This window comes from Cricetulus griseus (genome assembly GCF_003668045.3).
Source record: "Cricetulus griseus strain 17A/GY chromosome 1 unlocalized genomic scaffold, alternate assembly CriGri-PICRH-1.0 chr1_1, whole genome shotgun sequence".
Lineage (NCBI taxonomy): Eukaryota > Metazoa > Chordata > Mammalia > Rodentia > Cricetidae > Cricetulus > Cricetulus griseus.
In genome coordinates, this window is record NW_023276807.1 from 75332618 (window position 1) to 75339183 (window position 6566).

Sequence of the window (6566 nt, forward strand, 5' to 3'; positions counted from 1 at the left end):
TTTTTTAGCACCAACACCCAGTTTAGGGGTCCTCCCCACTGGCTTGATGATGCCAGGTCGAATGGAGCTTCCAGGCGGAGAACTGGGGAGCTTGTATGATGGAGGCGAGGAGAAGCCTGCCAAATGGGGTTTGCTAGGGTGCAGCTCTTAAGTTCTTTGGAGGGAAGACGAGAGAGACAAGATTTCTGTGACACAAAGCGTGGTGGTGGCCTTTTAGCTTCCTTACTCCTGTTTTATTCTTACAAATTGTGTGTCCTGCCCAGCACATCTTTTAGTGCAACCTAGTGGCGAGTGGAGAAAGAACAATAAAACCTGCCAAATGAGTTCTGGCAAGGTCCTGCCTGCGGAGTAACATACATGCAAAAAGACTGCTGAATATGGTCACCAACAAAGAGTACGTGATGATCTAACCGGTTTTGCTTTTCTTTTTTGGAGATAGCATCTCACTTGCATAGCCCCGGTTGGCCTGGGACTTGCCGTATAGAACAAGCTGGCCTCGATCTCGGATTCCTTTGCCTTCTCTGTGCTAGGATTAAAGTAGTTTGTTTGTCTTGTCTGGCAAACTTTTCATTTAAGTAAATCCGGTGCTTTGTTTCAAATGAATACTTTTCAAGGTGACAGGTTGAGAAGGAAAAAGAAGATGTTAAAGTTATAAAAAAAAAAAACAGCAAAAACAAATAGTGAGGTGCCACGTGGATGCTAGAAATTGAACTAGGGTCACTCTGGAAGAACACTCAGAGAACTTAACCGCGGAGCCATCTCTCCAGCCCCAATACTTTGTGTTTTAAATGAATAAACCATGCACTTGCCCCCCTCCCCAGTTGAGTCTCGAAGTCTTCACTTTTACTTGACCTAAACAAAAGTTGGGGCTTTTTGTTATTACTGTTTGTTTTTCGAGGCAGGGTTTCTCTGTGTATCACTGTCTGTTCTGGAACTCAATCTGTAGAATAGGATGGCCCCAGACTCAAAGATCCGCCACCAAGTCTGGTTTAACTAAGAGTTTTCAGGACTCAGAGGGGAAAATTTCTGAAATCACCAACTGTTTACTGTTTCCTGTTGCAAATTAAGTTTTAAAAACATTATCTAAATGTAGGCATTAAAATAACTAGCCAAGTAGTTATTTTAAATAGTTTCTACTTAAAAGTGTGCCAGGAAGCCAGCCAGGTGTGGTGGCCCACACCTTTAATCCAGCACTCTGGAGGCAGAGGCAGGAGGATCTCTGTGAGTTGGAGACCAACCTGATCTACAAAGCTAGTTCCAGGACAGCCAGGGCAGTTACACAGAGAAACCTGTCTTGAAAAATCATCTGTGTGTGTGTGTGTGTGTGTGTGTGTGTGTGTGTGTGTGTGTGTGTGTGTAAACAAATGAGCTTTGCTAACTAATTAGGAAGCAGAATGGCAAAAACATTTTTTTCCCTGAGTTTCCAGTTATGTGGTGCTTTCATTGCCCTACTTGCATCAAGTGGATGAAGACAGCTAAGCAGCTATCCCTGTAAACCTGGATCAGGAGGGCCAGTTCAAAACGTAGTTGAAGAGTCCTTTGTGTTTCTATTGAGTGATCTGGAAGACACACCTGAGGTGTTTGTTATTGCTAAGAACACTTCTGTATCTGTGTGTAGGCAGAATTTTCCAACGGAGAATTGGAATTGAAAAAGATTCTAGTTTCTGTTTGTTTGTTTTTTCAAAGTCTCAAACAAGTATGGTACTCTTTGTAGGTGTTTCTTTTACTTCCATTTTAGTTTAGCTATTATACTGACAATATTAGCTAAAAATATAAAAAGGGGGGGAGTACTTGTGATGTTTAATTGCCATTTAAACAAGTTTTAGCCACAAAACATAAAAGAGGAAAGACATTTTCCTTTGACTTTGCTTGCCATTTATTTCTAGCCAAGAGGTAGGCTAGGGTCAACAGGTATTAAATAAAAGCTTAAGAAAATGAGAATCATGAGTACTTTTAAAAACAATTTCCTGATGATGGGGGTGGTGGCATTCCATTCTGAGTGTCCAAATGGCTTAGAGTAGTCTATTGAGTCCAGTCTGGGGCATCTGACACCTTTTCTAGCTTCCCAGGGCACTGCACACACATACTACATGAGAGAGACCACTACTCCATGCATAGCCAGGGTTTTCTCCAGGACTGGGGATTGGACACAAACCACACCATACCTCTTTTCACAGAGCGAGCCTTTACTAATTGGTAAGAAAAGTTAAAATGGCTTTCTGACTCAGAAAAACAGCAGCAAATGACCTTGCAGGTGTGATTTTTAAGAGAAAAAGGGAAGTTTGTGTTAGAATGGGCTAGGATGCAGTGGTAGATTTTGATTGGGCATGTTAATTGGGTGAACCACAGGGGCCTTTTGGTTGCTGGACTTTAATACTTTGATAGTTGGACCTTGATAGTCCACCTCAGGAGGAGGAGGTGGCCAAAAAGGGAATAGCCCTTGGTGGCTAGCTTTAGAGATACAATCTAATAGATTTTTAGCAAGGCAAAGGGAGTTGAGAATGGCAAGGCCTGCCAGAGCCACATGCTCCAGTGGGCTAGTGTCCCTTCAGTACACAGACATACATGCAGGCAAACACCCATACATCATACATAAATACGTTTTTAAAAACCAAACAAAATGTGGGCCAAGGAGAGGATAGATGAATGAGTGGAAGTACAATTTAATCTTTCTAAAAGAATGTTTCCAGGGCTGGGGCCATGGCTCAAGGGTAAACCGGTGGATGTGCAAGCTTGACAGCCTGAGTTCAGATCTCCAAAGCCCACGTGAAAACCCAGAAGCAGCACATTTGTTTAATCTTAGCTCACCTACCAGGTGATGGGAGGTAAAGACAGAGGGATGGCCTGATATCTTAGACTGGTGTTATGCCCAGATCACAGAACCCCAAAAAGAGCACTGCAAAGGAGACAACTCACCGAATGCAAGTACAAAGGTTTCTTTATTAAATCAAGCTGCAGCAAGGACACCAGTTGTTCAGGGACAAGCAGAGTGTCACTTTTTTGGCTGAAGGGGTTTTTAAAGGGGAAAGTTCAAAAGACTGGATGTCTTGAGATTACAAAGTTTTTATGGTTACATAGGATAAAACAATAATTGCATGTTTAGGCACAATGCAATTAAGCAGGAAACTCTTAGGAAATAAGTTTGTTAATTATCTCCTAGGCAGGGACTTTTACAACTATGAATTGACAACTATCTGATCTTCTTTAGGAGAGAGAAATGTTGACACAGCTGGGGAGAGGGGGTGTTATCTGTTCCCAGGCCTCTGTACCCAGTTCTTTGTTTAGCCTTTTACATTGGGCTGTCTTTTTGGGAACTCAGAGAGACTTAAGAGTTTTTCTATTTGGGCTTTGGAATCCAAGTTTTAGACTTTTATTAATTTTTCCCATTTTACTCCTTTCACTGGCTAAGCTGTTGTATCAGAAGTGTTGAGACCTTGTGTCAAACAAAATAAAAGGCAAGGACCAACATCTGAGATTGTCCTCAGAACTCCCAGCTCTCCTTGCTCAGCTTTCAAATTTCTCTTAAGCACTTAGGAAGGCTAGGACAATCATGTGTTTGAGAGAAGCCTAAGCTACATAGTAAGAGCCTATCTACATCAACAAAGCTAGAGAGAGAGAGAGAGAGAGAGAGAGAGAGAGAGAGAGAGAGAGAGAGAGAGAGAAATGCCCTATTAATTTTATTCCCCCCCTTCCTTATTTTTTGTGAGACAGGGTTTTTCTGTGTAATTCTGGCTGTCCTAGAGCTCACTAATATAGACCAGTCTGGCCTTGAACTCACAGAAATCTACCTGCCTCTGCTTCCTAAATGCTGGGATTAAAGGCATGCTCCACCACTCCTGAATAAAAATAAACAAACAAGAAACTTACTTTTGTAAACTAGGAATAAAATTGAGCTACGCATGGTGGCACATGCCTTTAAGGCCAGCACTCAGGAGGTAGAGGCCAGCTTGGTTACAAATTAAGTTCCAGGACAACACAGAGAGACCCTGTATCAAATAAACAAAAACAAACAAACAAAAAAAGGCTTCATTGTTTCTTTTTCTCAATAATAATCTTCACGTTTATGAAACAGAGATGACAGATTTGTTTTTGATGTTTTAGTAGCTACTTTGCGCTTGATTCAGCTCCTCAAAGACCTAAGCTAGTAAAAAGAGTTTCCCTCTTCTACCCATGAGGACAGGCAGGCCCCAAGGAAGAGGCGCTGAACATTCTGCTACTCAAGCTCAAAAGCTACAGGGAAATGCATTGATTTTTTTTTAAAAGTGAGAACAAGGCCAGGTACAGTGGCCCAGGCCTTTGATTCCAGCTACTTAAGAGGCAGAGACAAGAAGATTGTAAATTCAAGGTTTACCTAGGCTACAGGGTGAGTTCAGGTCCAGCCTGGGCAACTTAGAAGGACTTTGACTCAAAAGAAAAATAAAAGTGAGCTGAAGGTATAGTTCAGTAGTACAGCACTCTCCTAAAGGGGGCAAGGGATTGATTGATTTCTTTTTGTTTTCAAATTTTTTAATTAATTTATTTTTTTGCATTCCAATCCCAGTTTCCCCTTCCCTCCTCTCCTCCAGCTTCCCTCACTCTCCCGCCCCCTCTTATATGCTCCTCGGAGAGGGTAAGGCCTCCCCTAGGAAGTCTAGTAAGTCTGTCCCATCATCTAGTTGAGTCAGGACCAAGGCACCTCTTCAGCCCTACACCCCTGTGAAGGACTTGGTTTCAATCAATGCTATGGCGTGGGGAGGAGTGGAGTAGGGTTGGGGGGGTTGTTTAGAGTTTTACCCAATAAGCAAACTGTTTTCCAGACTTCTGTTCTTCTTCTGTTCTGTTGTTTTTTTGTTTTTTGAGACAGGTTTCTCTGTGTAGCCTTGACTGTTCTGGAACTCTCTTTGCAGACTAGACTGGCCTCAAACTTGGAGATCTGCCTCTGTGGTCCTGAAATTAAAGGCATGCATCACCACCTCCTGGCCCAAATTTCTGTTTTGTTTTTTGTTGTTGTTGTTGTTTTGGTTTTTTTTAGGTTTATTTCTTTATTATGTATACAGTGTTCTGTGTGCATGTGTCCTTGCAGGCCTGATCTCATTACAGGTGGTTATGATTCACCATGTGGTTGCTGGGAATTGAACTCAGGTCCTCTGGAAGAGCAGCAGGGACTCTTAACCACTGAGCCATCTCTCCAGCCCCCAAACGTGTTCTTAATAAAATCTTATTATTATTTCAGCACTGTATGTAGAAATTTGAAAATTATGAACCCATTAGTTAAAATGGGTTGATTGATATCATTTGGGTAGGATCCACACAGATACATTTCTGCTTTACACTTTAGCTTATAAACTGGGTGCTGATTCCTAACCAGAATCCTCACAATGGTATAAATCATATAGAATTCTGAAGGTGGCAGGAAAAGGCTTTTAATGTATTAAAGATGATTGAGGGAGAGGTAGTAGGCCACTGGAGAGATGGCTCAGTGGTTAAGAGCACTGTCTACTCTTCCACAAGACCCACCCAGCACCTACATGGAGGCTCACAACCATCTACAACTCCAGTTTCTTTGGAATCCAGTGTTCTCCTCTGGCTTCTGCAGTCATCAGGTATGCTTGTGGCAAATGTGCACACAGACAACACATCCATATACATACAGTAAAAATAGATAGATTTGAACACACTTTGGTACTTTCTTCATTTTGTTTGATATAGGCAGTAGGGTTCTTGCATGTGCCTTGATTTCTTTTAAGGAACCATCGAGGAGTCATAGAAGAATTAGAGATAGACCACCCTAATGGGAGATGGGAGGTAGGAGGCTTTACTTGAGTAGCTCATGGGCAGAACATTTTGAATAAAAAAAAATGTGGGTCTGAAGCTCTGTTTGTTATCAAAATACCTTGGGCAACTTACTAGATTTCCTGTAGCTTTATTTTCCCACCTTTTAAACAACTACAGGGGGTATAGCTCAGTGGTACAGTGCTTGCCTAACATAGCAAAGGTCCTAGGTTCAAGCCCAGCATTGTCCCAAAATATAAGATAACTATGTCTTTCTGTCGCTCACCAGTCTCTCAAATAGTAAAATCTGGCATCTGAAATTGTGTTTTGGCTTTACTGTGTAAGGTCTTTGAGGTCAGATCTTTTTTGGTTTATTCACCAGGTTGTAAGATTACCTTGTGCCTAACGGTACTCAATAAATACACTAGTGAACAATTAGAGTTGTTTAATGTCAAGAATTAACAGGGCCTAAGATCCCAGCCAAAAATAAGGCTGAGGCAAGATGCTCAAGAATTCGAGGCCAGCCTAGGCTGTATAGGAAAAAAAACAAAAACAAAAACACAGGGCTGAGATTAGATTCAGTTGGAGAAGCGCTTGCCTAACAGGCCTGGAACCTTGCGTCCATCCCCAGCACCTCATAAAATCCTCTAGGTTGCACAATCCACACCCATAATTCGGAGGTGGGGCAAGACTACCGAAACTTCAAGAGCAGCAGCGCAACAAGTTAGAGGCCAGCCTGGACAATACCAGCCTGGACAATACGGAATGGATAGGCTCAGAAAACCAGCGCCACCACCCACAAAAGAACTTAGCAT